We start from the raw sequence: 12,667 nt of genomic DNA, 5'->3' as shown, positions 1-12,667 counted from the left end.
TAAAGACATAGGTTATGCAGTTTATTTCAACAAACATAGCCTGAGAGTCTACCAGAGTTAAGACTGCTCAAGTGGTGTCCAATCCAGGAAAGCACTTCATTATACAACTCAAGGAGAGAAACAGAGTTTGGGGAGAGTGAAATGGTCAAAAAATTACGTACTCCTGGCAACTAAGAAGTGATCTTAGAAACCAGTAGAGCAGCAATTCCCAACTTTTGATATGTCTCAAAACCCTCCACGGGACTTATACCAATAGAGAGGCCTCAGCCCTATCCACTTTAAAGAGTATGGGACCAGGTTCCTTATTAGTTCTCCGAGTGATTTTGTTACACAACAACTTTGAAGAATGAATTCATTGGAGTGCATGTGCCCCATAAGAAGATGGAGCGGAAATACCAGCATGAGAGTCTAAGAAGTGATTGGATGGTTGACAGAGTACAGTCAGCAATCTAGACAGGTCTTTAGACATGGACGTCAGTAAATATTTATAGAAAGAGGAAAGATGACATGGCAAAGTAGTCTAGTCAAAGATAAGGGAAGATATGGTAAAAAGAAAAGAAGGATGCAAGACGGAGAATGGTCTAAGTACTAGAAAAGCTAAGGAGATCAGATCCACACCTCCACTGCGAAAGTTAACTTGAGAAAGAAGGCAATTTCTTCTCCACTGAGGAAGAACAAGAAGAGGATAAATAAAGACATTAAGTTTGAGAAGGCAAGTAGAGAATATTAAGGGAATTGTGTAATTTTTTTTCTCATCTGCTGAAGGTGAAAGTAGAAGTATGTCAATTGTTAAGAGACAGTAGAAGCAGAATATGATTGTATGTGCAAGAAGTTGCAACAAGAATAGTGAAAACAATATAAAAATTTGAGGGATCCTATTCTTTATGACAGTGAAAAAATTACATTAAACATTTTATGCCATGTCTAAAATTTACTGAAATGGAAGGGACACTCAATAAATTTAGGTTTGTTCTCAGTTATAAAGAATTGAAATTGAAACTTTTCATTCTGATTGTAGTTTTGGAGTCATCATCTGAGATTTGTTCTCAGATAAACTCTTACTGTTGTTGCCTGCCAATCCTATTACACACACACAGACATATATATTCCTTATTTCATATTCCTTAGTGGCAGTTGACCATCAAATCTGATCTAAGCATTTTATTTGCTTAGGTCTCACCTGGGGAGAGGAGGAGATGGAAATCAATAATCAGCTTTGGATTTCCATATAAAGGAAAATTTTCATCAAAAGGAGAGTTTCCCAGTTTCTTTGAGAAAATAATAGTTTTTCAATATTGTTTGCCTGTTATTTTAACATAGCAAAAACTGTGATAGAATTCCACTCTATGGTAGTGGAAGAGAGAACTCAGGTTTTGATATGAACATGAAATAATGTGGAAATCTCCAACTTCAAGTCCCAGGGAACAATGTGAAGAAAAAAAGGACAGAAAATGGAAACAGGAGTAAAAGGGGGATACCTATGTGAACAGAAGAATGAAACTTCTGTGTTCTTCATTCTCAGGCTGGAATTTTAGAGTTGGACTGAGAAAGTTTAAAGGGAAAGCAAAAAGCAGCAGAATTTCTCATTTGGGAATCTACGAGGTGTCTGCTTTACATGATTCTCTGTTTATTAACAGATAAATCAAAATTTGGGTAAAATTGACAGCTCTACATAATCAGGCAGATGCAATACATATGATTATTTCCTAATACACACACACTCTTGAGTGACTCAGAAAAGTTCAAAGGCCACAAATGTCCTGGGGTAATAGCTGGGCTTGTGAGTTTACAAGGGGGCTAGGAGATAGAGCCACCAGCTTGAAATGATCCTGTCAAAAAGGTACACAGAAGCAGAGCAGAAGTCCAAAAGAATCACAATAGAACCTCAGAACTAGAATTTATTCTGTCCAGAATTAAGATGGGGCTAATATTGACTAATATTACTATTAATTAAAATGGAGCTAATACTGACTAATGGGCATGAGTTCTAACCAAATACTCAGTAAATATTTATTAGTTATGTGGTATGTACCATGAATTGTTCTAAAATTGGGGATACAGCAATAAACAAATCAAAGTCTTCCTTCAACCATGGAACTTACACACCAGTGGTAGGAAACAGTTTACATTATTGTGTATGGGTGTGTGTATGTGTTACTAAAATTCTGTAAGAAAAAGTGATGATTGAGGAGTGGAGCTTTCAATCTAACAAGAAAGACATCTGCAGTAATGGTACATTTGACTATATACTTTCAGGAGATAAGAAGGTCACCATGGTAACTGGGGCAAATCATTTTAGGCAGAGAAAAAAGCAAAATCTCTTAGACAATAAATTCTTGGCCTATTGGAGGAACAGTAGGAGACTTAACGTGCCCAGAGATTAGAGAGATCATGAGGGGAAGTGGTGATAACTGAAGTCAGAAATATATCAGAGGACCAGATGGTGCAAGCCTCTTGTAGGCATCTGTAAGGGTATTAGCTTCTATGCTGGAGTGAGGTGGGAAGCCGTTAGAGGGTTTTGACCAGAAGAGCAGTGTAAATTTACATACATTTTAAAACAATCACTCTAGCTACTCTTTAAGAATATACCTGTGGTGACAGTGGAAATAAGGAGACTGGTCATATTGCAATTATTAGTCAATAGATGACAGTGGCTTGGACCACATTGGTAGGAGTAGAGGTAGTGAGAAGCTATCAGAGTTTTGAAAAATTTTAGTAGTAAAGCCAACTGGATTTGATGACAGATTGGATGTGATGTGTAAGGAAAAAGCAGAAATCAATATTACTCCAATGTTTTTGGCACCAGCAACCGGGGAAGTATCTTAGTTCATTTTATGTTGCTGTAACAGAATATCCAAGACTGGGTAATTTATAGTGAACAAAAATATTATTTTTCAAGGCTATAGAGGCTGGGAAGTCCAAAATTGAGGGACCCATATCTAGTGAGAGCCTTTTTGCTGTTTCATCCCATGGCAGAAAGCAGAAGGACAAGAGAGAGAAAGAAGGGAAAGAAAGTGGGGCAAACTCATGCTTTTATCAGGAATCTATTACTGTGATAACTAATCCTCTCTAACAATAATGGCATTACTCTATTCATGAGGGCAGAACCCTCATGGTTCAATTACCTCTTAAAACTCCCACCTCTCAACACTATTACATTGGAGATTACGTTTCCAACACATGACCTTTGGGAACCACATTCAAACCATAGCAGGGAGATTATGATAGAAATATGTTTCAGAGAGGGTGAGTGGGTGTAGGGGAAGTAAGAGTTTACAGTGTATATTTATCCTTTGATATCAGTAGCTACATATTCATCATTTGACACCAAAAAGAGGCAAAGCTAATAATTTTACAAGGGATATTTTCATGAAGTTGGAAGGAGCCAGAATATATATAAGATGTATTGTAGATTTGATGGCCTAATTCATCTCGAACATACAAAGTGAAATAGATATGTCTCCCTGATGTATTCAGATACTGTTTGACAGGAGCATAAAAGGTGTGGAAAATTAAAACAGTGGACATGTAGATATCCATAAGGTATTATACATTACATAGTATATGTCCATGTGCCATTTAATAGTCTGAATAAATATTGGAGTAGACTGCATTTACCTTTAATGCATTTGTAGAAACTTTTGGAAGTCACATGTTACATTATGTTCTGCAAAATAAAATTTAGTTTATGTATTTTCTATAACAGACCTCATCTTTCTTTTGTACTTCCACACCAATAGATAGTAGGGAAAACTCACATTTTTTATATTAGCAAAATGTTATTATGTTATTGTATCTGCTTTCTGTTAGTCAGTAAATTAAGCCAAATGGGAAAGCCAGTATTTTTACTTTGACTAGCTAGAAATTATAAAATACTAGTAAAATCTGCTACTCAACATAAGAACATTTTTCTTGCCGCTAGTTCATGAGCATACAGTGATAATATTGACAAGATTGAGAAGGACTAAAAGAGGAAAAGGAAGAGTGAAAGAAAAGAAAAATAAAGCAAGATGGTAAGTTTCTTAGAATAAACTATTTTCATCTTCCATACATGCAATAATGTTTATTGAGAATGAACCACTTACAGTACAGATATTCAAATATTATGGTAAATAAACTAGAGCAATTTCCTGCTTTCTTAGCACTGAATTATTTTGCCAGTAAATACTAAGGTAAATACTAAGGAGGTAAATAAAAAATTATATCAGAGATGATTATTATGAAAATATAATTTAGTAAGGGAGATAGAGGAATTGTAGGGCAGAGAAGAAATTCTTTTAGATAATATGGTTAGAATGGTTTTTCTGAGGTAGTGGACTGTGTGAAAAGATGTCAGTAATAAGAAGAGAAATCCATAGCCTATGACTTTAATCCTGTTACAAATAAATAAACAGATGATAGAGATAGATAGATAGATGCTATGTAGATATAAAAAGTGATTAAATAAATGTTTCATCCATTACTTTACTGTCATTCAAAGAGCATAAAAATTTACCTTCTCCATGATTCTATTTTATATAAAACTATAATATTAGTGATTTTTCTGAAATCAGTTTCTTTCTGTCTTTAGTCATGAAGGAAAATATTTTCTAAAACTTGTTCATGAATAAGACAAATGCCGATTGTTTGAATTATAAACAAATAGATGTTAAATTAATAAAGGTTTTTTTTTAAATTTTTTGAAATAGCTTTGGATTCTGTGCATTAATTTAGTTAACAGTGAAAATTATTTAATTCATAAAAATTAGGTTGTATTTATAAATATATATTTATTTCTTTAATCATTATTTATTTATGTTTAGCAATAAGGTCTCATTCTATCATCTGGGTTGGCTTGCAGGCACATGCCACCATACCCAGCTAATTTTATGGGGGTCAGGTCTTGCTATGTTGCCCAGGTTGCTATGGAACTCAAGTTATTCTCCTGTCTTGGCCTCCCAAAATGCTGGGATTACAGGCATGAGTCACTGTATTTATAATTATAATCTTTATTTAAGATTTCGTTGTTCTAGACTATATTGGGGAAATACAATGACAATAACAATAATTACTAAAAGTAAAGGGATTATATAAATCATTATCATAACTAAGACTTGATAGTCAAATAAGGCATTATTATTACACTAGGACAACGAGTGACAATTCTCAGCGTAGTTAACCTCTTTGTAAGAGGGCATTCCTCGGTGTAGTCAATGAGCAATTATTATTTTCAAAGAGATTTGTAGCTGAATCAATATATATTTTCTATCAGGTATTAAGTCACTATAATGGGAACCTGTCACAGTCTGAATAAAACCATATTATTAAAAATTCTATAAATAATATAAATTGCTGTGAAATGTTATCTTAGTCCACTTTGTACTACTGTAACACACCACCACAGACTGGGAAATTGATAATGAACAGAAATGTATTAGCTCACGGTCTGGAGGCTGGGAAGTCCAAGATCAAGTGATGGGCATATGATGAGAGTCTTCTTGCTGTGTCATTCCATGACAAAGGCAAAGGGAAAAGAGAAGGTGAGAGAGGCAAAAGCAGGTCAGACCCATCCTTTTATTAGGAATCCACTTCTTTGTTTTTTGAGACAAAATTTCTCTCTGTTGCCCAGGCTGGAGTGAGGTGGTGTGATCTTGGCTCACTGAAACCTCCTCGCTCTGGGTTCAAGCGATTCTCCTGCCTCAGTCTCCCAAGTAGCTGGGATTTTAGGTGCCCACCACCGTGCCTGGCCAATTTTCATAATTTTAGTAAAGATGGTGGTTTCGTCATCTTGGCCAGTCTGGTCTTGAAATCCTGACCTCAGGTGATCCACCTGCATCAGGCTACCAAAGTGCTAGGATTACAGGCATGAGCCACAGTGCTTGGCCTAAGGAATCCACTTCTGTGATAACTGCGTTAATCCATTCATAACAGCAAAGCCCTCATGGCCAGACCATGAATGAATATACATATAAACGCCCATCTCTTAATGCTGTCATGGTGGAAATTAAACTTCAACATAAGTTTGAGAGGTGACATTCAAACCACAGCATTCTGTCCCTAGATCCTAAAAATGAATGTCCTTTTCATACAAATTCAGTTATCCCATTCCAATAGCCCCCTAAAATATTAACTAGTTCTAGCATCAACTCAAAAGACTAGTCAAGTCCAAAGTTTCGTCTAAAGCAGATATGGATGAGACCCAAGGCACAATTCATCCTGAAGCAAATCCGTCTCCTGCTGTGAGTCTGTGAAACTAAAACAAGTTATCTACTTGCAAAATACAATGATGGGACAGGCATAGGACAGGTATTCCTATTCCAAAAGGGAGTAATAGACAAGGAAAAGGAGGAAATAGGCCACAAATAGGTCTAAAACACAAGAGGGTAAACAACATCAAACCTTAAGTCTCCAGAATAACTTTTCTTGACTCCATTTCCTGCGTCCTGGACACACTGGGGCAGGGGTTGGGATCCCATGACCTTGGATAGCCCCATGCCTATGGCTTTGCTATTGTCAGCCCATGCAGGAGTTCTAGAGTTGGAGTCATGTTCCTGTAGCTTTTCCACGCTGATGTTGCACATGGGTAGCTCTAAAGTTATAAGGTCTCTGTTGCAGCTGCAATCCCAGAGTTCTTGGACATTGTCGTAATCAGGGCTCTCTGTAGTGGCCCCAACCCTGTAGTTCCTTTGGGTATTACCCTAGTTGGGGCTTTCTGTGGTCGCTCTGCCCTTGCAAAAAGTCTCTGCCTGGGCCACTAAGATTTTGGAGCATCCTTTGAAATCTAGGTGGAGGAAGACATGCCACATAGTTCTTGCCTTCTGGGCACCTGCATAATTAGCACTATGTGCACGTCACCAAAGCTTATCTTTTGCACCCTCTGGAGCAACAGATTGATCTGCATCTATGTTGGTTTGAGCTTTGTCTGGGACGTTGAGGTACACTGCACCGGAATGCAGACAGCAGAGTTGTGAGGTGGCTCTGGGAATCCCTGAAAAGTATTCTGCATTCCCCTGAAACTATTCTGCTTCCTACAGCTCTGGGCTTGTGATGAGAGGGGAACTTTAAAAATCTCTAAAATGTGTTCAGGGTAATTATCTCATAGTTTTGATGACTAGCATCTGGCTTTATTCTATCTATACTAATTCCCTTATGAAAGGGTTGCTTGATCACATCCTTGGTATTTTCTCCCAAATAGGGATTTTTATTGCTTAGATGGTGTATTAGTCCATTCTCACGCTACTAATAACGATATACCTGAGACTGGGTAATTTATAAAGGAAAGAGATTTAATTGACACACAGTTCACCATGACTAGGGAGGCCGCAGGACACTTACAATCATGGCAGAAGGGGGAGCAAACATGTCCTTCTTCACCTGGTAGCAGGAAGGAGAAGTGCCAAGCAAAATGGGGAAGTGCTCCTTATAAAATCCTCAGATCTCATGAGAACTCACTCACTATTACACAAATAGCATGAAGGTAAACACTCCCGTGATTCAATTACCTCCCACCACGTCCCTCTCATGACACATGGGGATCATGGGAACTATAATTCTAGATGAGATCTGGATGAGGATACAGCCAAACCATATCAGATGGCCAGGTTGGGGAAGTTCCAAATTTTTACATTTTGCTTCCCCATTAATTGTAAATTCTGTTTTGAAATTTCTTCTTTCTTCTTGCCTGTTACTATATACAGTTAAAATAAGCCATACAGCACACTGACTGCTTTGCTACTTAGATATGTCTTCTGCCAGAAACTCTAGTTTATCATTCTTAAATTCTGTCTTCTATAAAGCCCTCAGGCATGAACACAATTCAGTTAAATTCTTTGCCACTTTATAAAAAAGGATGACTTTTACTAGATTTTCCAATACCTTGTTACTCATTTCCTTCTAAGATTTCATCAGAATTGTTTTTATCATCTATATATATGTATATATGTGGATGAATAAATAAAATAAATACATATATAGTTATATACTATATTATATAAAATTATATATCATATTACCAAATTTTATTTATATATATATATATAATTTTTTAGAGACAGGGTCTCACTGTGTCACTCAGGATGGAGTGCAGTGGTGCAATCATAGCTCACTCTAACCTCAAATCCTGGACTCAAGTGATCCTCCTGCCTCAGCCTCCTGAATAGTAGGACTACAGGTATGTGCCACAATACTGAGCTAATCTTTTCTTTTTAAATTTGTAGAGACAGAAACTCACTGTGCTGCCCAGATTGGACTTGAACTCCTGGCTTCAAAGACACCTCCTGCCTCAGCCTCCTAAAGTGCTGAGATTACAGGAGTGAAACACTGTGCCCAGTCTAACATTTATATTTCTACCAATATTTTGATGATAGCAACTTAAGTGATCCCTAAGAAGTTTCAGACTTTTCCTACAGTTTTCTTCTGAGTCCTCATCAGAATCATCCTTAACGCTCCATTAATAGCAATGTAGGCTTTTTCTAGCCTGCTCCTCCAAATTCTTTTAGCTTCCACTCATTACCAAGTTTCATAGCCACTTCCACATTTTCAGGTATTTGTTACAGTACTTTCCTACTTCCTTTGTAACAATTTTCTGTATTCGTTCATTTTGTGCAGCCGTAATAGAATACCATTGACCAGGTCATTTATAATGAACATAAATGTGTTGCCTCATGGTTCTGAAGGCTGGGAAGTCCAAGCTCAAAGGGCTGGCATCTGGTGAGGGCCTGCTTGTTGTGTCATCCCATGACGATGATGGAAGAGCAAAGAGAGGATGACAGAGAGACAGAAGGGGGAGGCAAACTCTTCTTTTTATACTTAACCCACTCCTGCAATGAGGAGCACATACCTGCAATAACAGCATTAATTCATTCATGAGGGTAGAGCCCTCATTACCTAATCACCTCTTGAAGATTTACCTCTTAATACTATTAGAATGGCAATTAAATTTTAACATGAATTGTTGAGGAGACATTTAAATCATAGCATACATATAAAATGGGAGTTATATGTCCTCGTATAAAAATGACCTTGCCTTTACAATCTTACAGACACAATTTACTTATTTGATTGTACTTGGACGTTGATTATTTATACCTTCTATGTTTAATTAACAATTTCTGTTCCAAAATTATTGACAACTTGCAAAGAGCACACTTTGTATTTTAAAACTCTAAAATTATATTTGTTTTATGTAAAATATTTTTACTAGAAAAAACATCTTGAGAAGTTTCAGCCTCTTTCACACCTTCTGAATGGTAAAATAGAGATTCAATAGATGTGTTGGAATATAGCTTTATATAATCAGCAGTCATTGTGTTTCTGGCTTATTATAAAAGCAAGGCTATTGCAGATGGACTAAGATTATTTCTTAACCAAGCCAGATTGGGAAAAATGAAATTTGGCTGATGATCAGAACCAGTGAAAGAAGAATTTTTATTAATTAGGCCAGATGGAAACCTATAATGCAATATTGTAGAAAAGAGTTAAATTGAATTAATAGTTGCTAATTAACATGACTCTAATGTTTCTGAGATTAGAATACTTTTACTGTCTAAAAAGTTTATTTCTTGAAATCAAGTTCTTTCTGTGATTTTGCTGCTAGATTAATTTTCTTTGGTATAATGATATCAAACCACTTAATTTTCTCAAATTTTGTGGCAGCCACAATGGAATGATTCCTTTAGTTTTAAAATACCATAAAAATTATGTATTAAGCATGTACTGGGTGCCAGGTAATTACTGCACACAACACTAATTTAAATGTTCTCCAGGAGCTTAGAACTGTAGGTTACTGCAAATTTTAAGAGACAGAGAGTTTAGACTATTTTTTAAAAAGTAATTGTTATTATTCATAATTATTTTTAATACAGAAACAATTGATCTATGTAGAATATGTATATTATTTATTAATTTACTCAATATATGGCTTGGTGTACACAGCAAAAGCACCTGTACTAGTCTAATTTTTTGTTCTGAAAGCTTTAAAGTGTCTTTCTTTCTTTTCCCCTCCCTCCCTCCTTCCCTCCCTTCCTTCCTTCCTCCCTTCCTTCCTTCCTTCCCTCCTCCCTCCTTCCCTCCCTCCTTCCTTCCCGCCCTCCCTCCCTCCCTCCTTCCCTCCTTCCTTCCCTCCCTCCCTCCTTCCTTCCTTCCTTCCTTCCTTCCTTCCTTCCTTCCTTCCTTCCCTCCTTCCCTCCTCCTTCTTTAAACTACCTTTGCAAACAATTGAAACAAAAGTATGACAGTGAAAGAAATCTGACCTAACCAACTCCATCTTGCTTTTAATCTACAAACTGTTCTTGTTCATTTCTGGGCATAGGCCAAATTAGTTTTGGGAGGAACTTAGTTTACAGTTCAACAAACAAAATTGATAACAGCCCTTTCCCGAAACAAATCCCCTTCTTGGCTGGAGACTAGTTTGCCTTTTTAAGACTAACAAATTAGCTGCAAGACTAGAAATTATGGTTTGAAGTCAGGCAGTTGGAGGCTGCAAGATTCTGAACCTCCCCAACTGCTCCTGGGGATAACATCACTGCTGTAAAACCTGAGACCAGTGTTCAAGATATCTTGCAGATCCTGTGTTTGGGAGCATCAGCTGACACTACCTGAAGGGTAATCTGGCTCAACCAATTCTGTGATCCCACCAGGAACAGAATACAGCCAGGAAAACCCACTCTGAACCCCTATAATTTCATCTCCAACCTAACTAATCAGCACTCCCCACTTCCTGACCCACTACCCACCACATTATTCTGAAAAAACACAATTCCCAAATTTTGGTGCAGACTGATTGGAGTAAGAATAAAACTCTGACCTCCATACAGCTGGGTGTGTGTGAATTAAACTCTTTTTCTATTGCAATTCCCTTTTTTTTTTTTTTTTTTTGAGAAGGAGTCTTGCTCTGTCACCCAAGCTGGAGTGCAGTGGCGCAATCTCAGCTCACTGCAAGCTCCGCCTCCTGAGTTCACGCCATTCTCCCACCTCAGCCTCCTGAGTAGCTGGGACTACAGGCGCCTGCCACCACGCCAGGCTAGTTTTGTTTTTGTAGTTTTAGTAGAGACGGGGTTTCACCATGTTAGCCAGAATGGTCTCAATCTTCTGACCTCGTGATTCCCCCATCTCGGCCTCCCAAAGTGCTGGGATTACAGGCGTGAGCCACCGCGTCCGGCCTGCAATTCCCTTCTTAATAAATCAGCTCTGTCTAAACAGCTGAGAGGGAGAATATGTTGGGCAATTAAACTTCCTTCCTCCCTCCCTTCTTTCCTTCGTTCGTTCCTCTCTTCCTCCCTCACTCCTTTCCTTTCTCCCTTCCTGTCTTCTTACCGTCCCTTTTTCCTCCTTTTTCTTTCCTTCTTTCTTTTCTCTTTCTATTCATTTATTTTTCTAAAGAAAATCGAGTGTCTGCAGAACGAAAAAAAGATTTCTTGAAATACTGGCGATAAGGGTCCTATCTGCATGAAAACTACAGGTCACCCAAGAGGAATTCGAATGGTAATTTTAGAATTTGTGGTTGAGTCCTCTGCTACCAGAAAGAAGGTGTTTTAGCCAAAAGGAAAGTTGATTACTGTTACTCTAGTTCTGAGAAGATTTCTCTGGAGGTGAAAGAAGATGGGAGATACAATGAACTCTGAGGCAGGTGTGGGAGTAGGAATGGATATCTAGTAATACACAAGCTGGTGCTACCCTAACAGACGCAGCTGTAGAATGAAATAATCTTCGAGAGCCAAATATGTATATTCACTCAAAGACCACACCATCCGAGGTAAGCTGGAAACCTGGTTTAAAAAATAAATTGTTGTCCTCATTAGTGAAAGCAACCATTCCTTGCTGTAGGTTGTCTCTTTTTGTTGTATCAGTTTGTTGATTGTATCCTTTGCTGTGCAGAAACTTTTCAACTTGATGTAATCCAATTTGTATATGTTTGCTTTGGTTCCCTGTGCTTATGGGGTATTACTCCAAGAAATTTTTGCCTAAACTAATGCCCTGAAGTGTTTCCACAGTGTTTTATGTTAGTAGTTTCATAGTTTAAGGTGTCAGATTTAAGTCTTTGTTCTTGATTTTTGTTTATATAGAAAGATAGGGGACTAGTTTCATCATTCTGCATATGGATATCCAGCTCTCCCAGCACCATTTATTAAAGATATTTTTCCCCAGGGTATGGTCTTGGCACCTTTGTTGAAAATGAGTTCGTTGCAGGTGTGTGGATTTGTTTCTGGGTTCTGTATTCTGTTCCATTGGTGAATATGTCTGTTGTTCTTGAGATGGAGTCTCTCTCTGTTGCCCAGGCTGGAGGGCAGTGGCATGATCTTGGCTCACTGCAACCTCTGCCTCCCGGGTTCAAGTGATTCTCTTGCTTCAGCCTCCTACGTAGCTGGGATTACAGGCACGTGCCACCAGGCCCAGCTAATTTTTGTGTTCTTAGTAGAGACAGTGTTTTACCATGTTGGCCAGGATGGTCTCGAACTCCTGACCTTGTGATCCACTCGCCTCAGCCTCCCAAAGTGCTGAGATTACAGGTGTGAGCCCACTGCACCTGGCCAATATGTCTATTTTTATGCCAGTGTCATATTGATTTGGTTATAATCACTCTGTAGTATAATTTGAAGTCAGATAATGTGATTCTTCCAGTTTTGCTATTTTTGATTAAGATAGCTTTGGTTATGCTGGAGTGAGTTTGTGTGCGTGTGTGTGTGTGTGT

Source organism: Piliocolobus tephrosceles, chromosome 3, assembly GCF_002776525.5.
Source record: "Piliocolobus tephrosceles isolate RC106 chromosome 3, ASM277652v3, whole genome shotgun sequence".
Lineage (NCBI taxonomy): Eukaryota > Metazoa > Chordata > Mammalia > Primates > Cercopithecidae > Piliocolobus > Piliocolobus tephrosceles.
The sequence above is the reverse complement of the archived record's forward strand: the minus strand, read 5'-3'. Positions refer to the sequence as shown.